The 23,546-nt window shown below is 37.4% G+C and overlaps 2 pseudogenes; one reads left to right on the forward strand and one right to left on the reverse strand.

Moving 5' to 3' along the window:
- The first annotated feature begins 834 nt into the window (after positions 1 to 834).
- Positions 835 to 3,749, forward strand: LOC112820914 (transportin-1 pseudogene; annotated as a pseudogene).
- Positions 3,750 to 16,785: 13,036 nt separating this feature from the next.
- LOC141373390 (small ribosomal subunit protein eS6-like) lies at positions 16,786 to 17,527 on the reverse strand (annotated as a pseudogene).
- Between the last annotated feature and the right edge of the window lie 6,019 nt (positions 17,528 to 23,546).

A 23,546-nucleotide genomic window follows, 5' to 3' on the forward strand; every position in this document is an offset into this window, starting at 1 on the left:
AATCAAGATGTGGTTGAAAATATTAAGAAAGGATTCTTGCAAAAGGTATATAAATGAGTTAGAAAGGTTAGAATGGTTAAGGGTTTGCATAAGGGAGATATTTTAACATAATTCTTATAATAAACAGAATTTGCATCAAAACCATGGTTGTGAATGGGCATAGGTCTGAGAGTTTCCTTGCACTCTGAACATTATGTTAAATGCTGTTTTTCAAAGTACTCTTCCTTCCAGAAAATATATTAAAGCAAAGAGGCAAACATTGGGAATATCTCTATTTTTTATATTGGAGAATAAGGGCAAATATTTCATAACTGAATTTTTATTTTTAAAAAAATTTTAAAAGATTTATTTATTTATTTGAGAGAGAGAAGGAGGGAGAGGCAGAGAGAGAGACGGAAACTTAAGTAGACTTGGTGCTGAGTACAGAGCCTGATGTGGGGCTCCATCTCAGGATCCTGAGATCAGGACTTGAGCAGAAACCAAGAGTTGGTCACTCAACCCACTGCACCACCCAGGTGCTCCTACTGAACTTTTATATAAATTTTGAATCCACTTCTTCTTAGTCAGCTGAAGAGTTATAGGAAGGAGAAAAATGGTGCTTTAATCATTCCTAAACTTCTCTATGTTTCACAGCCTGTCTAATGAGTTTTATGATGTTCTTTTAAAATATTTGCAGTCATTATCTGGAAAATATAAATGTTTTGAAATGTGCCGTCAAACGAATGTATTATTTTCTATATTTTAAGTTAGTTGGAATGAAGAAACATTTTTGAACACTGCAGGCAGGATTCTTTAAAAATAGATTTATTCCGTCCTTGCGGTTGGCGGCCGCGGCGGCAGCAGCAGCACCAGACGTTGGCGGCCGAGCTGCTAGGATCAGTTCCCCGGGGTTTCGCCGTCCGAGACTTCTTTTGGGGCACCCCAAGCAGCAAACCAAGATGGAATATGAGTGGAAACCTGACGAGCAAGGGCTTCAGCGAATCCTGCAGCTGCTGAAGGAGTCCCAGTCCCCAGCACCACCATCCAGAGAACCGTGCAACAAAAACTGGAACAACTCAATCAATAACCAGATTTTAACAACTACCTAATTTTTGTTCTTACAAAATTAAAATCTGAAGATGAACCCACAAGATCATTGAGTGGTCTCATTTTGAAGAATAGCGTGAAAGCACATTTTCAGAACTTCCCAAATGGTGTGACAGACTTTATTAAGAGTGAATGTTTAAACAATATTGGTGACTCCTCTCCTTTGATTAGAGCCACTGTAGGTATTTTGATTTCAACCATAGCCTCCAAAGGAGAATTGCAGAATTGGCCTGACCTCCTACCGAAACTCTGTAGCCTATTGGATTCTGAAGATTACAACACTTGTGAAGGAGCATCTGGCGCCCTTCAGATCTGTGAAGATTCTGCTGAGATTTTAGATAGTGATGTGTTAGATCGTCCTCTTGACATCATGATCCCCAAATTTTTACAGTTCTTCAAGCACAGTAGTCCAAAAATAAGGTCTCATGCTGTTGCATGTGTCAATCAGTTTATCATCAGTAGGACTCAAGCTCTGATGTTGCACATTGATTCTTTTATTGAGAACCTCTTTGCATTGGCTGGTGACGAAGAACCAGAGGTACGGAAAAATGTGTGCCAGGCACTTGTGATGTTGCTTGAAGTTCAAATGGATCGCCTGCTTCCTCACATGCATAACATAGTTGAGTACATGCTACAGAGGACGCAAGATCAAGATGAAAATGTGGCTTTATAAGCCTGTGAATTCTGGCTCACTTTGGCTGAGCAACCCATATGCAAAGATGTACTCACTCGTAAGGCATCTTCCTAAATTGATTCCTGTATTAGTGAATGGCATGAAGTACTCAGATATAGATATTATCCTACTTAAGGGTGATGTTGAAGAAGATGAAACAATTCCTGATAGTGAACAGGATATAAGGCCACGTTTTCATTGATCAAGGACAGTGGCTCAGCAGCATGATGAAGATGGAATTGAAGAGGCAGATGACGACGACGATGAAATTGATGATGATGATACAATTTCTGACGGGAATTTAAGAAAATGTTCTGCTGCTGCCCTAGATGTTCTTGCAAATGTGTATCGTGATGAGCTTTTGCCACACATTTTGCCCCTTTTGAAAGAATTACTTTTTCATCATGAATGGGTTGTTAAAGAATCCGGCATCTTGGTTTTAGGAGCAATTGCTGAAGGTTGTATGCAAGGCATGATTCCATACCTGCCTGAGCTCATTCCTCACCTTATTCAGTGCCTCTCTGATAAAAAAGCTCTTGTGCGTTCCATAACGTGCTGGACTCTTAGCCGCTATGCACACTGGGTAGTCAGCCAGCCCCCCGATACGTACCTGAAGCCATTAATGACAGAATTGCTAAAGCGAATCCTGGACAGCAACAAGAGAGTACAAGAAGCTGCCTGCAGTGCCTTTGCTACCTTAGAAGAGGAGGCTTGTACGGAACTTGTTCCTTACCTTGCTCATATACTTGATACCTTGGTCTTCGCCTTTAGTAAATACCAGCATAAGAACCTGCTCATTCTTTATGATGCCGTAGGGACTTTAGCAGATTCAGTAGGACATCATTTAAACAAACCGGAATATATTCAGATGCTAATGCCTCCACTGATCCAGAAATGGAACATGTTAAAGGATGAAGATAAAGATCTCTTCCCTTTACTCGAGTGCCTATCTTCAGTTGCCACAGCCCTGCAGTCTGGTTTCCTTCCATACTGTGAACCTGTGTACCAGCGTTGTGTAAACCTAGTACAGAAGACTCTTGCACAAGCCATGCTGAACAATGCTCAACCAGATCAATATGAGGCTCCTGATAAAGATTTTCTGATAGTGGCTCTTGATTTACTCAGTGGCCTGGCTGAAGGACTTGGAGGCAACATTGAACAGCTAGTAGCCCGAAGTAACATTCTAACGCTAATGTATCAATGCATGCAGGATAAAATGCCAGAAGTTCGACAGAGTTCCTTCGCCCTGTTAGGTGACCTGAGGAAAGCTTGCTTTCAGCATGTTAAGCCTTGTATAGCTGATTTCATGCCTATACTGGGAACCAACCTAAATCCAGAGTTCATTTCAGAGTGCAATAATGCCACATGGGCAATTGGAGAAATCTCCATTCAAATGGGTATAGAGATGCAGCCTTGTATTCCTATGGTGTTGCACCAGCTTGTAGAAATCATTAACAGACCCAACACACCAAAGACGTCGTTAGAGAATACAGCAATAATAATTGGTCGTCTTGGTTACGTCTGTCCTCAAGAGGTGGCCCCCATGCTACAGCAGCTTATAAGACCCTGGTGCACCCTCTGAGAAACATAACAGACAGTGAGGAAAAGGATTCAGCATTTCGTGGGATTTGTACCATGATCAGTGTGAATCCCAGTGGAGTAATCCAAGAGTTTATATTTTCTCATGATGCTGTTGCATCGTGGATTAACCCAAAAGATGATCTGAGAGACATGTTCTGTAAGATCCTTCATGGACTTAAAAATCAAGTTGGGGATGAAAATTGGAGGCGTTTCTCTAACCAGTTTCCGCTTCCCTTAAAAGAGCGTCTTGCAGCTTTTTACGGTGTTTAATCTCATACACTTAAGCTGCAGTCCCATAATTAGAGGTCCTTCAGTCTTGGAGACTATGAGGGAGCCTCTGCACCCAGGGAAAATGTTACCCTTTACAGGGGGGAAGGGTAAACCAGTAGGGAATACAGTACAATCCCAACCCTACTGGCAGGGGCGGGAGGCAGGTGTTGCCGTCACTGTATTAAGTCGATGTTGGGAAACGTTTTAACATCCGGAGACTTTGTGGGTGGAAATCTGTCTCCAATTACAACTCTGCACTGGATGTGAAGAAGCAAACAAAACAAAACAAAACAAAACAAAACAAAAAAACAAAACCTATTCAGTCTACTCACAAAACAGTACATCCTGGAATATTAGGGGGAATTGTACCAAAACAAGGACCACATAAATGATGCATAGGGATAATAAGAAAGAGGAAAAATTCTATAGCGCACAATAAAGGAAACCTAAGAATGGGGGTTACAAACAGTAAAGAAGCTTTTTTTGCCCCTTAATTTAAAGATTTTTATAAATTTTCCCACGTGTTGGGGCCTTGTTTTTGCATGCTGATGAAGAACTACACAAATGAAACTAATAGAATTAAAATCAGCTTGCCTACCCATAGTAGAAGCAGGTTCTTGGAAGTTACAATTTAAGGTACCCCCAAAAAAGTTGGAAATAAAACAAACAAATTTAGACAATGAAGCACCCTGTGAAATGACAAATGAGTCACTCCTTTTACCTTTGTAGGGCGGGCAGGGAGGGAGGAATAAATGGGGTTGGGCATATCAGACTAAAGATTGACATCTTGATTTTGCATTATAACATTAATGTAGTGCATATAATTTGATGGTTGTACGTCATTAGATTTAATTTCTAGGCCAAGACGTTCTTTTTAAAGTGCAGTTTAAGGTTCAGGCATGCATTCTGGCTCATAGTGATTGAAAGTACTTTAAATTAGTGGGAAAGTAGCATGCTTGCATCACATAGAGTGAGACTGGTATTCATTTACCTCTGTTGCGCCAGTTTGTGTTGCAGTTTACCAATTCAATATAGCCCTGCATTTAAAATTCCTTTTTAAGATTTGTGGATTTTTTATTTTTATTAAGAATATAGATATAAAGTACTGTAGTTTACAGCTAGGCCTTGAAATACCTTTTTAGGATCTTGTTAGGAGTAAGATTGATATTGTATCGTGTGTAACCTGCACAAAGTGGAAAGCTGATATACCTGTGCAGAATCTTTGCCCATGTGCTGTCAGTGTGATGTGCTTTCTGCATGGTTATATACTACTAGTGATGTTATCAGAACTGCTAAAACTTACAATACATGGTAAAAGATCTGTAAGAGGCTGCATAAATATTAGTCGGCACATAAAGACAATTGTAGAAGTTGAAGACATGATTGCTCTATTTCAATGTTTATTCCCACTCAACGTATTGCCTTCTAAGCTTTCTTTTTTTTTTTCAAATCATGATCTTAAAGATATGTTTAAGTTAATGGATGTAATGCAGGGTTCCTACACTGTATTGGCGCATGTTGGTGGCCCTCTGTGCCCTAGATATATGCACACAGGGTGCAAGTAAACAGCTACAGAGTGAAAGTTGGTTTGGATCCTCCTCATTTCATTTGTTTAGCTTTTCTGTTATTTTTCTCTACTTACATGTATTCCTGTGAATAAATCCTTGTTAAGTTAAAAAAAATAAAAAAATACAGACTTGTTCCTTCTAAATAGCATCATTTCTATGTAAACACAAAGTTTAAAACTTTTAAGGCTTTGTTCACTTGCATTATTTTGGATGGCTATTTCTTCTACATCTTCACTGATTGTCTCCCATCCCTTGCTTGCCCCATTCTGGAGCTCCTCCCATCTATCTCTTAGAGTTTGGTTCTGCCGGTTAAGCACACAGGTTAGTCTTGACCATGCAGTTGATTAAAACACTCAAAAACATATTTGATGCCTTCAGTCACATTCACCTAGCATCATATCCAGAGTCCAAATTATTTGAAACCCACAGTAGATGGCTACCTTTTTCATTTGCATTTGTAACCCTCCTCCTCACCCCCAGAATTAGGAATTCTATCCAGAAATGGCTTCTCAGTTATGGAAATTATCATCTAAATTGCTTAGAAAGAAAAATATCATTCCATATAGAAAACTCATTTGTTAAGACCCTTGCTAATGCGTGTTGCTTCTTTGTGCAAATTAAAACTCTCCCCTCCCCACAAGAATGCATATACCTCCCCCTGAGCAGATGTGGCTCAGTAGTCACCCAGTTTTTTAAACCGAGACACAACCAGATTTCTGCTGCAGTGTGCTCCTGAGCCAGGCCCCCTTCTGCAGCTACCAGCATATTCAGTCTTATGTAAATTGCAAGCTCCAGATTAAGAGATGTAGGGACAATTTCTAAAGGAAAACATGTGTTGAATGGATTGGAATCTGGAACAAACCTGCATTTACAAAATACAAAGTGTTGAATGTTTGTGTTATACTGTATAGGTTTAATTTTGATATTAATAATACATGCTTATTGTGGTAGACTTTGAACAGATGGCAAAAAGAAAAGTCCCTTATTTTTCAGAGTTAGTCATTGTTAATATGAGCTTTGTAGATTATTTTTGCTGAAAAAGAAAGGATAAACATTGTCAAAGTTACTCAAACTTGTGTACATTGTAATAATAATTTTTAATGATTTTATAATGTTTCAGAATGGATGAACCACACTTTACTAATTCCCAGTTGTGAGACAAATGGATAATCTAGGTAAAATATCATTCTACAACTTGAATTTCTGATGTTATACATCTGAATAATGAATTCTTTGCCCCTCAAAGGCATAAAAATTTCCATCCAACCTAAAGTAGAGACCACCACTAGGGAACAATTTTTTTCTGTTAACAATGCTGTTGTAATTATAACCACAATGCTACTGGAAAAAAATATTTTATTATGAATTTCAGTGTCTAATCCCAAGGATTAGTTTTTATCCTCCATACTGCAGTTTTAATAATATAATATATCAAGGGTTTATTTACTATTTTAGGTAGAGACACAGATTTGTTTATTCAGAGACTTTCAAGCAACCAGACTGCAAAACCGAGAATAACTTGCAAATTTGATTAATTTTCTCATCTAAGCCGGGCTTAACTTTAAGAACATGAATCCTAACACACAAAACATTCTTTCTATTGCAAATATTCTAACTTAGAAAAGAGAAGAATATTATTATCAGTGATACTGTTCATTTTACCATTCTTTTGTTTGAAAAATTCCTTGACTAGAGACATTATTTATACCACTGTTTTCCTACTTGCATTTATGGCACATGAAAACACTGAGCTGCCTACTCAAAGAAGTTGTCTGACCTTTTTTCTTCCTAACTGGGATTGCAAAAGACATTTTTAATCCATTTGGACAAAGATTTTTTTTTTTAAACAAGTGGTTCCCTCTTTTAACATCTGTTAATTCTCCTCTCAGCATCCTGGATTCAGTGGCTATTTTCAATGAAAATTCTATTAGCTGTAACTCATTGGTATCATTAATCAGATAGTATCTCTCTAACAGCCAACCAGGATTTCTCAGAGGAAGCTGGAATAATTTTCAAGTATATAAAGAAGTATAAAGTGACTGATATTCTTAGATAAAGCTCAGTTTACTCATGGTACTCTGGACCCAATGAACACAAGGGTCAGTCCTGCTCTGGCATGACTACTGCTAAGGATGCAGGTACCCAGGAAACCAAGACAACTGGATTTGACCATGAGGTGTCCTGCCTTCTTTAAAGAACCAAACATCGGCCACTGACTGTCAGTTGGTGCCCTGTGCTCACTGAGACACATTCGTTTCTCTTCAAAATGCAAGCAGCAGTCACAGGAATGTCAAAAGAACCTCTTCCCTGTTTTATGGGGTAGCATTTTGTTTCTGCTCCTGGGAAGCAGGTAAGAGTGTGTGAGCACACAAACCACTGCTTTCAGAGAAAAGTATCTCCTTTCAGATATTCCCACTGCCCACTTCCATTGTGGTGGGGGAGAATCCTGCCCACATACCTGGCAACCAGGATATTAAATTGTGCGTGACCCGCTTCTGTTACACAGCCCACTGAGGCAATGCTTTATTTAAAAGAGACGGCCTAAAGACGATGCTTTCTCCTTATCTTAATTCAAATCCCCATGAAACTTGATAACCAGACCACATAACTGGACAGTCCCTTTACGTCCCTGGTTCATGCTTCCCAACACTATGCCCTTGGATTTTACTAAAAAAAAAAAAAATATGAGAAAGTCAAATGCCTGCATTTCAATTAAAATTGTTGTTGACCATATCATTTATTACTTTGTTCCCAGTGACTAATGGCACTCCCAAAGTGGGGGGAGGGGTAAGAAAAGTTGTTTCTTATACTACATTGATATATTTTCTAGTGTTAGATAATGATGTCTTTTTCGTCTTTCCCTTGATTGTTAGGTTACTCAGGTAAGCTTTATTCTCTCTTGCTATTCTTTTCTTCAGCTATAATATATGGCCCAAATAAATGTTTGTATCTGATTTTCTATTGTATGCTGACTCGACTTTCTTTTACAATGAGTAAGTTTTATCCCACACTTTTCTTCCTCTGTTTTTGACAGTTTTGTTGATTAAATTTAAATGTGGCAGGGCCACATGGGAACTTCTGTGTGGAATGGAAGTGGTCTGTATTTTGATATGGTGGTTACATGGGTGTATACATTTGTCAAAGTTCACCAAGCTGTACGCCTTTAAGAACAGGCGCTGTTTATAGTATCTAAATTATACCTCAATGAAGGCATAAAAGGTATTCCTTAAAAAAGGGATGTATAGAATAAAAAATCATATATTGACTGCAGTTTCCCTTTGCATGTTAAAACATTGATATTCATCTTTACATGAAAGAAGCATATTATTTCAAAATATAATTAAAAGTTTCCTTGAGAAACCTTACAATGTTCACTTTAAAGATGGTCAGTCTGTTTAGTAGTCAGTACAAGAAACTGAGTCATATGAAACAGAGGTAAGCCTCAGAAAATTAACTAAAAGTACAACTTTGGAAAATGTCTCCTCATTTTGTAAAATGGGACTCAATGGTTTCTCTCTCATTAATATTGCAATAAAATTTTGTGTTTCTATGAGAATCCTATAGTCAATGCCTGGTAGATATACATTTATATATGTATTTTTCTACTCGATTAACAAAAGATGAAATCAATAGCTTACATAATCTCACAACCTTGTACAAGTTCACATATATTAAAATAAATACCCATGATTTCATAGAACATAGGACATAGAACATTTTAGCAGCCATACCAGCTCTGCCAATTCTCCAGGTATGTTATCAAAAACCTGTAAGAAGCATTCTTTGGGATCTAAGATTAGGGCCTAGAGTCAGGATTCTGGTTTTTAGATGATAAGAACTCTAAAATTTATTGAGTATAGTTTAAGAATTCTCACCATACACACCCAAAAAGGTAACTCTGTGAGGTGATATATATGTTAGTTCACTTGATTATGGTAAATATTTTACAATGTACACATATATGAAATCATCACATTGTACACTTTAAATATATATAATTATATTTGTCAATTATACCTCAATGACGCTGGAAAAAAGGAAATTCAGGATGGGAGCTGTAACAGTTCTGGGTCACATCTTCCACAGGACACTCAGATCAAGTCAAGAACAAGGTGATTCATTACCACATATAGGTCATCCTTCATTAGGAGGAGGCTAAAGAGATTGAGAAATGTGGCAAACAGAATGCTTCTCAAAATAAATTAAATACTTTTTTAACAATTGGAAGCAAAAGCCATACATAAATCAAAACAGTTACAAATGATAACCTAAAATGATAATGGAAGTTTCAGCAAAAGAGTAAATCATTTAAGCAAGAAAATGAGCCAATTGAAGGCAACCTATTCACTTTGAGTCCAAGAGGCAGAAAGGGAGAGAAAAGTGCAGTGTCACAATGCAAAAAGCATCTCAACAATAAAGCAGAGGACACAATATCAAATGTTATAGAGACATAGGACGATGAGGAATACAAACACACATGCACACCCCACACCTGTTGCCCTTCCAAGAGTCCTATGCTTTTTGTTTGAAAGAAAGCATCCAAAAGACTATGGAAACATAAGTCAGATGTAAAGGTATTTGTAGGTGAAGAAGTGGAGGTGGGGAATTTAGACCACACTTTTGAGAAATGTGACATTGTGATATTAGCTAGAGAGGGTAACAGACTTAAGGAAATATTTTTAGGGTGTGCAGTCTCGAGCAGTTGTGTGATCTGATTGAAGAAAAAAGCAAACAGAGAAGATTGAGGATGAAGAATCGGTGTGAAGGTATCATTTGGGAAAGTAAGAAAATACATGGCTATTGAAGGAGAAATGGAAGATAAAGGTTGATATATTCCTATCATGTGGCTGTCCAGAGGACATTTTTAACAGGGCAATTATAGAGATTGCATATTGGCTCAAGAAAGTGTGAAGCATGTTTGCTAGTGAGTAGAATGGAGTCACCTTGAGATTTGAATTTGGGAAGAAAGGACAGAGGGAGGGATACAAGTGTATATACACATATTTGTCCTGGTGTATTTGGGATCCAGGAATAAAGCAGGCAGGAGGCTGGGGGATAATGAGAACATGATAAATATTTGGCACTAGTGAGTAGGCTGAGTTATGTAACTAAAAGATTATCGGTCTTGAACAAAGTCCGAAGTCCTAGTGGGACTGTTGGTTTGATGCTATAAGGCTGAGTCAAACTGCTAAACGGTAAAGGCAGAGGAAGAGAATGGCTGCTGGAAAATCTACATTAATATTAATAGTCAACACTTCTCGACCATTACTAAGTAGAAGGCACTCTTCTAAGTGAACTGCATGGTTTAACTTACTTATTATTCATATGTGGTAAGAGCTGTTAATATCTCCATTTTGTCAGAGGCACAGAGAATCTAATTTGGCCAAGATTTTAGAGCTTGTAAATGGTGAAGCCAGGCATAGAACCCAGACTTCTGATGCTAGAGGTCATGCTTTCAACTGCATCACTATTCTGCCTCCCATTTTAATGAATTAAATGAATGGTAAGTGATAGCATTTTACTTTTTCTTAGGCAGCTTTTCAAGGGAAATTTCAGGCTTGGAAGAAAACAGATGCCTCTCAGAGGCATCTAGCCATTTTCTTTTTTTTTTACCTTTTTTAATTTTTTTATTATGTTATGTTAATCACTATACATTACATCATTAGTTTTTGATGTAGTGTTTCATGATTCATTGTTTGCATATAACACCCAGTGCTCCATTCAGTACCTTCCCGCTTTAATACCCATCACCAGGCTAACCCATTGCCCCACTGCCCTCCCCTCTAGAACCCTCAGTTTGTTTCTCAGAGTCCATAGTCTCTCATGGTTCATTTCCCCCTCCAATATCCCCCCTTAATTTTTCCCTTTCTGCTATCTTCTTCTTCTTTTTTTTTTTTTTTTAACATATAATGTATTATTTGTTTCAGAGGTACAGGTCTGTGATTCATCTTACACAATTCACAGTGCTCACCATAGCACATACCCTTCCCAATGTCCATCACCCAGCCACCCCATCCCTCCCACCCCCCCACCACTCCTGCAACCCTCAGTTTGTTTCCTGAGATTAAGAATTCCTCATATCAGTGAGGTCATATGATACACGTCTCTCTCTGATTGACTTATTTCACTCAGCATAAACCCTCCAGTTCCATCCACGTCATTGCAAATGGCAAGATCTCATTCCTTTTGATGGCTGCATAATATTCCATTGTGTATATATACCACTTCTTCTTTATCCATTCATCTGTCTATGGACATCTTGGCTCTTTCCATAGTTTGGCTATTGTGCACATTGCTGCTATAAACATCAGGGTGCACATACCCCTTCAGATACCTACATTTGTATCTTTGGGGTAAATACCCAGTAGTGCAATTGCTGGGTCGTAAGGTAGCTCTATTTTCAACTTTTTGAGGAACCTCTATACTGTTTTCCAGAGTGGCTGCACCAGCTTGCATTCCCACCAACAGTGTAGGAGGGTTCCCCTTTCTCTGCATCTCTGCTAACATCTGTCGTTTCCTGACTTGTTAATTTTAGCCATTCTGACTGGTGGGAGGTGGTATCACATTGAGGTTTTGATTTGGATTTCCCTGATGCCAAGCGATGTTGAGCACTTTTTCATGTGTCTGCTGGCCAATAGGCTGTCTTCTTTGGAAAAATGTCTGTTCATGTCTTCTGCCCATTTCTGGATTGGCTCATTTGTTCTTTGGGTGTTGAGTTTGATAAGTTCTTTATAGATTTTTGGATACTAGCCCTTTCTCTGAGATGTCATTTGCAAATATCTTCTCCCATTCTGTCGGTTGTCTTTTGGTTTTGTGGACTGTTTCTTTTGCTGTGCAAAAGCTTTTTATCTTGACGAAGTCTTAATAGTTCATTTTTGCCCTTGCTTCCCTTGCCTTTGGCGATGTTTCTAGGAAGAAGTTGCCGCGGCTGAGGTCGAAGAGGTTGCTGCCTGTGTTCTCCTTTAGGATTTTGATGGACTTCTGTCTCACATTTAAGTCTTTCAACCATTTTGAGTCTATTTTTGTGTGTGGTGTAAGGAAATGGTCCAGTTTCATTCTTCTGCATGTGGCTGTCCGATTTTCCCAACACCATTTGTTGAAGAGACTGTCTTTTTGCCATTGGACATTCTTTCCTGCTTTGTCGAGGATTAGTTGACCATAGAGTTCAGGGTCCATTTCTGGGCTCTCTATTCTGTTCCATTGATCTCTGTGTCTGTGTTTGTGCCAGTACCGTACTGTCTTGATGATGACAGCTTTGTAATAGAGCTTGAAGTCCGGAATTGTGATGCCACCACGTTTGCTTTTCTTTTTCAACATTCCTCTGGCTATTTGGGGTCTTTTCTGGTTCCATACCAATTTTAGGATTATTTGTTCCATTTCTTTGAAAAAAGTTGATGGTATTTTGATAAGGATTGCTTTAAATGTGTACATTGCTCTAGGTAGCATTGACATCTTCACAATATTTGTTCTTCCAATCCATGAGCATGGAACGTTTTTCCATTTCTTTGTGTCTTCCTCACTTTCTTTCATGAGTATTTTATAGTTTTCTGAGTACAGATTCTTTGCCTCTTTGGTTAAATTTATTCCTAGGTATCTTATGGTTTTGGGTGCAATTGTAAATGGGATTGACTCCTTAATTTCTCTTTCTTCTGTCTTGTTGATGGTGTATGGGAATGGCACTGATTTCTGTGCATTGATTTTATATCCTGCCACTTTACTGAATTCCTGTATGAGTTCTAGCAGTTTTGGGGTGGAGTCTTTTGGGTTTTCCACATAAAGTGTCATATCATCTGCAAAGAGTGAGAGTTTGACTTCTTCTTTGCCAATTCGCATGCCTTTGATTTCTTTTTGTTGTCTGATTTCTGTGGCTAGGACTTCTAATACTATGTTGAATAGCAGTGGTGGTAGCGGACAGCCCTACCATGTTCCTGACCTTAGGGGGAAAGCTCTCAGTTTTTCCCCACTGAGAATTATATTCGCTGTGGCTTTTTCATAGATGACTTTTATGATATTGAGGTGTGTACCCTCTATCCTTACATTCTGAAGAGTTTTAATCAAGAAAGGATGCTGTACTTTGTCAAATGCTTTTTCTGCATCTATTGAGAGGATCATATGGTTCTTGTTTTTTCTTTTATTAATGTATTGTATCACATTGATTGATTTGCAGATGTTGAACCCACCTTGCAGCCCAGGGATAAATCCCACTTGGTCGTGGTGAATAATCCTTTTAATGTGCTGTTGGATCCTATTGGCTAGTATTTTGGTGAGAATTTTTACATCCATGTTCATCAAGGATATTGGTCTGTAATTCTTTTTGATGGGGTCTTTGGTTTTGGGATCAAGCTAATGGTGGCCTCATAAAATGAGTTTGGAAGTTTTCCTTCCATTTCTATTTTTTGGAACAGTTTCAGAAGAATAGGTATTAATTCTTCTTTAAATGTTTGGTAGAATTCCCCTGGGCAGCCATCTGGCCCTGGGCTCTTGTTTTTTGGGAGATTTTTGATAACTCGTTCAATTTCCTTAGTGGTTATAGGTCTGTTCAGGTTTTCTATTTCTTCCTGGTTCAGTTTTGGTAGTTTGTACATCTCTAGGAATGCACCCATTTCTTCCAGATTATCTAATTTGCTGGCATATAGTTGCCCATAATATGTTCTTATAATTGTTTGTATTTCTTTGGTGTTGGTTGTGATCTCTCCTCTTTCATTCATGATTTTATTTATTTGGGTCATTTCTCTTTCCTTTTGGTACGTCTGGCCAGGGGTTTATCAATCTTATTAATTCTTTCAAAGAACCAGTTCCTAGTTTCATTGATCTGTTCTACTGTTCTTTTGGTTTCAATTTCATTGATTTCTGCTCTGATCTTTATTATTTCTCTTCTCCTGCTGGGTTTAGGCTTTATTTGCTGTTCTTTCTCCAGCTCCTTTAAGTGTAGGGTTAGGTTGTGTATTTGAGACCTTTCTTGTTTCTTGAGAAAGGCTTGTATTGCTATATACTTTCCTCTCAGGACTGCCTTTGCTGCATCCCAAGGATTTTGAACAGTTGTGTTTTCATTTTCATTGGTTTCCATGAATTTTTTAAATTCTTCTTTAATTTCCTGGTTGACCCATTCATTCTTTAGTAGGATGCTCTTTAGCCTCCATGTATTTGAGTTCTTTCCGACTTTCCTCTTGTGATTGAGCTCTAGTTTCAAAGCATTGTGGTCTGAAAATATGCAGGGAATGATCCCAATCTTTTGGTACCAGTTGAGACCTGATTTGTTACCTAAGATGTGATCAATTCTGGAGAATGTTCCATGGGCACTAGAGAAGAATGTGCATTCTGTTGCTTTGGGATGGAATGTTCTGAATATATCTATGAAGTCCATTTGGTCCAGTGTGTCATTTAAAGTCTTTATTTCCTTGTTGATCTTTTGCTTAAATGATCTGTCCATTTCAGTGAGAGGGGTGTTAAAGTCTTCCACTATTATTGTATTGTTGATGTGTTTCTTTGCTTTTGTTATTAATTGCCTTATACAATTGGCTGCTCCCATGTTAGGGGCATAGATATTTACAATTGTTAGATCTTGTTGCATAGACCCTTTAAGTATGATATAGTGTCCTTCCTCATCTCTTATTATAGTCTTTGGTTTAAATCTAATTTTTCTGCTATAAGGATTGCTACCCCTGCTTTCTTTTGGTGTCCATTAGCATGGTAAATGGCTTTCCACCCCTTCACTTTCAATCTGGGGGTGTCTTTGGGTCTAAAATGAGTCTCTTGCATACATCATATCGATGGGTCTTGTTTTTTTTATCCAATCTGTTACCCTGAGTCTTTTGATTGGGGCATTTAGCCCATTTACATTCAGGGTAACTATTGAAAAATGTGAATTTAGTGCCATTGTATTGCCTGTAAGGTGACTCTTACCGTATATTGTCTGTGTTCCTTTCTGGTCTATGTTACTTTTAGGCTCTTTCTTTGCTTAGAGGACTCCTTTCAATATTTCTTGGAGGGCTGGTTTTGTGTTTGCAAATTCCTTTAGTTTTTGTTTGTCCTGGAAGCTTTTTATCTCTCCTATTTTCAATGACAGCCTAGATGGATATAGTATTCTTGGCTGCATATTTTTCTCATTTAGTGCTCTGAAGATATCATGCCAGTCCTTTCTGGCCTGCCAGGTCTCTGTGGATAGGTCTGTTGCCAATCTAATGTTTCTACCATTGTAGGTTACAGATCTCTTCTCCCGAGCTGCTTTCAAGATTTTCTCTTTGTCTCTGAGACTCGTAAGTTTTACTATTAGATGTCGGGGTGTTGACCTATTTTTATTGATTTTGAGGGGGGTTCGCTGTGCCTCCTGGATTTTGATGCCTGTTTCCTTCCCCAAATTAGGGAAGTTCTCTGCTGTAATTTGCTCCAATATACCTTCTGCCCCCCCTTCTTCTTCTTCTGGGATCCCAGTTATTCTAATATTGTTTCATCTTAGGGTATCACTTATCTCTCGAATTCTGCCCTCGTGATCCTGTAGTTGTTTATCTCTCTTTTTCTCAGCTTCTTTATTTTCCATCATTTGATCTTCTATATCGCTGATTCTCTCTTCTGCCTCATTTATCCTAGCAGTTAGTGCCCCCATTTTTATTTGCATCTCATTAATAGCCTTTTTGATTTCGACTTGGTTAGATTTTAGTTCTTTTATTTCTCCAGAAAGGGTTTCTCTAATATCTTCCATGCTTTTTCAAGCCCAGCTGGTATCTTCATAATCGTCGTTCTGAACTCTAGTTCTGACATCGTACTAATGTCCATATTGATTAGGTCCCTGGCAGTCGGTACTGTCTCTTTTTCTTTTTTCTGAGGTGATTTTTTTTCTATCTTGTCCTTTTGTCCAGAGGAGAACAGATGAATGAAAGAACAAAATGCTAACAGGGTAACAATGACCCCACAAAAATATACACTAAACAAGTCAGAGGAAACCTGAAACCGGGGAAAAGAAAGGGAAAGAAAGAAAACGGAAAAGATAAAAACAAACAAACAAACAAACAAAAAAACAGAATATGATCAAATATGATCAGGCTGGTGCATAGATCAGTGCCACACACTAGGTTTTGGGCATATTTTGGTCTGTTAGAAGAAAGTGCCTCCCAAAATTTTAAAGAAAGAAAAACTTATATATATACAAAAATAAGGGTAAACACGGTGAAGGGATGGAATATGACTATAAAGATGAAAATTATAAAAGATTTTATAAAAGGAATTGATCCGAAGTTGGTTGAATAAAGAAAGAAGAGGATTTAAAAAAAGAAAGGGAGAGAATGTGATCAGGCAGGAGACTAGAACTAAGCCATAGACCAGAGATTTAGGGTATATTTTGGTCTGTTTGAAGAAACTGTATCCCAAAATTTTAAAGAGAGAACATCTTATATATATGTACCAAAAATAAGGTTAGCTATGATGAAGGGATAGACTCTTCCAGAAAGTGGTCACTTTTCTGTTCAGGGAGTTGCTGCTATTTTTTTTCTTTGATCTCTTGTTGAGTTCGTAGGTGTTCAAAATGGTTTGATCTCTATCTAGCTGAATTCCTGCGACCAGACAAAATTTAGGTCTCCTACTCCTCCGCCATCTTTCTCCTCCCAGAAAATCTCATTTTTGATTGGACTCAGACTTAGAGGTAAAAGCTCTCAGAGAGAACAGCTTCTGTCTCTTGGTAATCTGTTCTTGGAGTTTTTCTTTGGCCTCGTACATTCTCTTGGCCAAAAGTTCAATATATTCTGCAGCCTCTTCCTTATTTTTCTTAGTGCCCTGTTTCTTTAGAGCAATACACCAAAGTTTGTGCTGGAGGACATATGGAGTAACAAGACGTTGAATCTTGGGCACTTTGGTTCCAGAGCTCTTCTTTGTTTAGGGGTTTTCTCACAACTTAGTGGTGGAGAACATCTTCTTTAGAGAGATTGAAATGTTTATGGATTCTGCTAGCTCTTTGGAGCCCCAGGTGACAAAGCACAGCAGTATTGGTGAATATCCTCCATGCTTTTTTTTTTTTTATGGTGACCAAGTTGAGAACATTGAAATTGGCATTCACAATTCAACCCTGAACAGATATGTGCTTTCTTTCTCTAGTCTTCCTTGTTCTGTAGCAGGAATGCCCCTTACTCAGCAGCAGGCAGACACAACCTTGGGTCAAGACACACTGCTTCATGGGGAAGCCTTGCTTTTCATTGCCACCACTGATTCAGACCACATGACCCTTCCACTCTTCACCCAGAGAATCAGCAGCAACTTCTGTGGCCATACACTTCTCATAAAAGGTACGAAGTTTGTGTTCATCGTCCACTTCAGTAAGTTTCTGGCAGTCAGGGTCTGGGAAAGAGATGTTCATCTTCATCCTCATGCAGGCTACAACCTCCAACATGCCAGTGAAAAAGAGCTCTTTTGGTAATTCTTGAGGCTAGTTTTGCAAGATTATTCTGAGAATCAGATTGAATTCCATCACGTTATTGTCATTAAGTTACAAAAATTAAATTATTCAAATATTTTTTTTAAAAAGTAGAGCGGAATTGCTTAGTGATGAATGTATTTCACTTTCCACATTAGTTATCTTTTAAAATCTTATATGCTCTTTACCTCTAATTCTAAGTATCCTCTGGTTTGGGGACAATCATTCAATTGATTTTAGGAATGTATATTGTCCTTATCACAGGTGAGGTATGATGGAGTTTAGAGTTTATTTGGATAGGTATTTATAAATGTCTGTGATCTTATTGACTTGCAAACAAAAAGTTTGTTATCCAAAAAATATTTATAATGTGATGTTAGCTTGTAAGAATTGATGAGGTTTAAGATGATTTTTTTTTTTCTTTCCGGCAGTGTAATGCTTAGTCAAACTTTGGATATTGCTTTAAGAAAGAGACACAAAAATTTGAGACTTCAGGTAAAAGCACAAATTTTGCTGCCTGAATTTATGGTAAGTGACAAGAGAAGTCAAGTAGGCCGGTACAATTTTACCTCATCTTCTTTGAAGTATAATTGGTTTTAGTGGTTTGGATTCATTTAAAGTTCTCACCATTCTGTATGTAACACATTTCTGCAGAAATTTTAAAAGAACAAAATGAACAGTGTTATTGTACTATCTCCTTTTTAAACTTGGTTATTTATAAACATTTAGGATGAATTGCTTTTCAGAAAGTTGATTGATTGGCTGGCCCCATTTTGAATTAAATAGGACCATCTATTTTATAGAAAAAAAAAAGAGAGCTCCATCTTCTATTTGAAAGAAACTCACCACTTAAAATCCAGGTATTTTTAGTGTTCAAATAATCAAACTTAAATTCTTTTCAGAACCCTCACTTGATAGATCTTTCAGTGTGTGTTTTGATTAACTGTCTGGTTGATTGATTGATGGCCCTTTCCTCATAGGGCTGAATTGACTGTGAAAATGTCTGCAATAAAAGGACCATGCTGTGTATTTTGTGAATGAATTCAGCTAATGGTCTTTCTTTGGTAGTTTATAAGAGACAATGGGTGAGTAGGCATTGGGACTTCAAAGCTGTACTTCAGCTTCTTCATTTTGATATATTTTATATATCTAATATGTAAATTCTACACTCTATCAATTACAATGTAAAGTTTATGTTTCTGAAAAAATTAATATTTTAAAAGACATGACATTATTTAACTATAGTATCAATATTTTATTAATGAAGGCTTAACTACTTCTGTAACTGTATAATAACTCTAATACTCCAGTTCTGGTTTGTCCAAAAACTCTCCTGGAGAAATGGAGGGAGATACTCTCTATTTGTGATCCCTACATGTTTGAGAAAGTTATTTTAAATTTTCCAGCTAAACTTCCCTTGGACTCTGAAACCAAACTGCTGAATTCAAATTCCAATTCTACATTTCATTATTGTAGGTCTTGAACAAATTTCTAGAACTGCCCTGTGCCCCGTTTTTTTCTCTGTAATGGGGATATTACCTCTTATAGTATTATGAAGATCACATGTGTTATTAGACACCTAGCACATAATAAGTTATTCTTATTACTTTTTGTTATTCTTGATAAACTTAGCCTAAAGAATTATGGTTCACATATGAGAATTACTAAGTGAGAGGGGGTGTTGGCAACATATTAGAATTCCAGAAGGCCTGTTCTTCCTTCCGAATCCTTCTGTAAAGGCCACTATAATTAGATAATACAAACTGAGATATTTCACCAATTTCCACTAAATAGATAGTTATTATCTATCACATGTCATACTTTGTATTATCCTTTAAAAATGCAAAGACAAATAAGATGGAATCTTTTTTTTTATTTTTTTATTTTTATTTTTTTTAAAGATTTATTTATTTGAAAGAGAGAGAATGAGAGAGAGAGAGCACATGAGAGTGGGGAGGGTCAGAGGGAGAAGCAGACTCCCCGCCGAGCAGGGAGCCCGATGCGGGACTCGATCCCGGGACTCCAGGACCATGACCTGAGCTGAAGGCAGTTGCTTAACCAACTGAGCCACCCAGGCGCCCCAAGATGGAATCTTTTTTTAAAAATCTCAGTAAAATAGAAAGATTATCAAACATCTGAGCATCTGTAATTTGCCTTGTGCCAAGAAGTATATATAGAGGCCTGGGTAACCGAATAAGTACAGGGTACAGTCAAGATCATCAGTGTGAACTGTGAAGATCTATGGTCACATTTTTCAAAGGCCCCATAGAGTATCATTGAAGACAGAAATTTAGTAATTGAATTTTAGTGATATTCAGGGAGGAGATAGAAGTTGCAATGCCCTATGCCTTCAACACCCTGCAAGCTTGAGGTCCAGGGTGACCCACTGTAGGGTCATGCAATTGCCCCAGACCTACTCAAGACACAAGTCTGTTTATGAATGACATGAATTCACAAACTGGTTTAAAGACAAAGATATTAAACTCAAACAGAGGATGGGAAGTTGTAGAAGAAGTTATGATAGAATTATAGAGAATTAAAATCAGAGGGAGACATTTTACTGCAAGGATTATTTATAATACACCCTGATTTTTTTTTACCATTTTATTTTATTATTTATTTATTTATTTATTGCAACAACGTGGATGGAACTAGGAGGGTATTATGTTAAGTGAAATAAATTAGTCAGAGAAAGACAAATATCATAAGATTTCACTCATATGTGAAATTTAAGAAACAAAACAGATGAGCATAGGGGAAGGGAAGGAAAAATAAAATAAGACAAAAACAGAGAGGGAGATAAGCCATAAGAGACTTTTAACTATTCGAAAGAAACAGGGTTGCTGGAGGAGAGGTGGGGGGGATGGGGTAATTGGGTGAGGGGCATTTAGGAAGGCACTTGATATAATGAGCACTGGGTGTTATATGCAACTGAGGAATCATTAAATTCTACCCCTGAAACTAATAATACATTATGTATTAACTAAATTGAATTTAAATAAAAAAATACACCCTGATTTTGAAATTCATCCTCCTCATTTTATAAATTTCACCTATATGGGATGTGTGAGTATACATGATGGTCAGAAGATAGTTGGAGTAGAACTTTAATGAAAGATTAATAGCTATCTTAAAGAAAGAGACTTAAACACTTAGGAAGATAATCAGACAAATGTTTATTTTAATTTTTTAAATTATATTTATTTATTTGAGAGAAACCATGAGAGAGAGAGAGCACGAGCAGGGGGGAGAGTTTGAGGGAGAATCAGATTCCCCACTGAGCAGGGAGCCTGATGTGGGACTCAATCCCAGGACCCTGGGATCATGATCTGAGCTGAAGGCAGACGCTTAACTGACTGAGCCACCCAGGCACCCCATCAGACAAATGTTTAATCTATGTTTGATCTTTTTCCATTACTTTTGTTGGTTGAAATAAATTGAATCAGCAATGGGGGGGTGGGGCATTGTGCTTTTTAGAAGGAAGAAGCTGACTTTTATGCCAGGCAGGCATGGATGAGGAAGTGGGGTGATATGATGGGATGTTGAATCCTAACCTGTAATTCTATATATGTAACCTTGAATGAGATATTAAATATTTTCTTCCTCTAGGACCTCACATTCATAAACCAAAAGCTGGTTTGAGGATTAGTACTAAAGTGTTTAAAACACTTGGCAAGGTATCTGTTTATCTGGCATTTCAATACAGTGTGAATGAAGAACTGTTATTTCTGTTTACTTAGCCAGTGAGATGAGTGTGTCTAACACTGGACTAGGGAGACTCAACCCATTTTCTTTGGGAATTATTATGTGACCTTCCATTCTGGCTTATAGGGCTTGAGTGTTTTCCCCAAAGGAGTGTCAATTCTTTCAGGGCAGGAACTGAGCCTTTGTCTCTAATTATTCAACATTTAGTACAGAGTCTGCCTCTTAGAAGTCATGTAATCGATTCTGAATGCTGACTTCCACTCTACGTACCAACTTTGGTGATCACAGAAGACTCTAGATAATAAATGCAGTTCTGAAGAGAACAGAACTCACTAACAAATATAATTCCTTTCCTGTAATGGGCAGAAACAATAAAGGGAATTTATCTTGACTTAACATTTTTCTGTTTTACTTAATAACAGTACGTGTTTGATTTTTCTTGGAAATCACTTGCTTAATGGTTATTTTGTAGAAGATTTCTTTTTCTTTTTTATTTTTTTAAGTAATCTTTACACCCAGTGTGAGACTTGAACTCATGACCCCCCAAAATCAAGAATTTGCATGCTCTACTTACTGAGCCATTGAGGTGTCCCTGCAAAAGATTATTTTTAATCTAATGTTTATCAGATATAATCCTATGATTGATGGGTATAGAGTGAAATACATTGAGAGAGGAGTTTCAGGCATTATTTTTAGTACATTGAACCATTAAATATTGTATAGCTCATTCTCCTGGCTATAGTAAAGCAACCATGAAAGCTAGCTATCTTTCCCCCTTTAAACATTTATAAATGGTAGAGACTAATGTCGTTAAATGCTAATTAACATGGCAAGTGACTCAAAAGTTATATACACAAACAATGAATCATGGAACACTACATCAAAAACTAATGATGTAATGTATGGTAATTAACATAACATAATAAAAAAATAAAAAAATAAAAATAATCTGTAAATCTTAAGTCTGTGCATTGGGTTGATGAAAGCACAGAAGCAAAATGTAATTTGTTTCCCATATTGTAAGTAATTGTTACATGGTAACTACAAATATATTCGTTAAAGAGTTTTGAGAATATAAAGTAAATAAGCCATGGTGTTTCAAGTACTTAATATTCTAAAGAAATATTTTGTGGATTTTTAAATAAAGGGTTAAAATATTTTTTAAAAAAGTTATGATTAGTAGTTTATTTATTTTTTTAAAAAGATTTTATTTATTTTAGAAAGAGGGGGGAGGGGCAGAGGAAGAGGGACAAGCAGACTCTGAGCTGAGCATGGAGCCTGACATGGGGCTTGATTCCAGGACCCTGAGATCATGACCTGAGCCAAAATCAAGACTCAGGTGCTTAACTGACTGAGCCACCAGATGCCTCAGTTATAAATGATCTTGAAGATTGATTGAATTTTTAGAACTGGAATAGGACAATGTTTTTCTCCATAAAAATCAAACAAAATTGTAATGGAAAAAAGAAGCATGCATGCACACACACACACACACATATTTATATTTACTCAGCTACAAAATACAGAGTTGCTAAATTCTTCAAATTCCATAAGAGCCTGGATCATTTACTTTACTGTCCCTTAGTTCCTTATGCAATAGCAGAACACTTACCAGGACCCCTTAGGAGCAATAGTGATGCACACTGAGGTTATTCACTACTAGGGGATGTTGATAGCAGAGGGGACTTTAGGAGGCAATCTCTTCAACCTCAGCCATAGCAACTTCTTCCTAGACACATCACCAAAGGCAAGGGAAGCAAGGCCAAAATGAACTATTGGGACTTTTCTGGAGCTTTCAAATATTACACCTTTCTTTAGTCACTTCTTCATTTTTCAGATTCTTGGCAAAGTAGCAGTAAAAATGTGCTGGATATGTAATGAGCATGTCTGTAGGATATTGACTTGCCCAGCAAATTGAGTTATTTGTCTTTGCTATGTTTTTTTAAAAAATGTCACTTAATTGGGGGTGAAGCAAGATGGCGGAGGAGTACGAGACCTGGATTTCGTCTGGTCTCAGGAATTCAGCTGAATAGGGATCAAACCATTCTGAACACCTACAAACTCAACAGGAGATCGAAGATAAAAATAGTAACAACATTCTGAACAGAAGAGCGACCACTTTCTGGAAGGTCTTTTCTGATTTGTATAGAGTATATTTGCTGGAGACATTGTTAACCTGTTAGCATTCTGTTCACTCGTTCATCTATTCTCTGGACAAAATGACAAGATGAAGAAAATCACCTCAGCAAAAAGAACAAGAGGT

This window comes from Callorhinus ursinus, unplaced genomic scaffold, assembly GCF_003265705.2.
Source record: "Callorhinus ursinus isolate GAN/ISIS: 27379988/994484 unplaced genomic scaffold, GSC_fseal_2.0 scaffold1, whole genome shotgun sequence".
In the NCBI taxonomy this organism is placed as follows: Eukaryota; Metazoa; Chordata; class Mammalia; order Carnivora; family Otariidae; genus Callorhinus; species Callorhinus ursinus.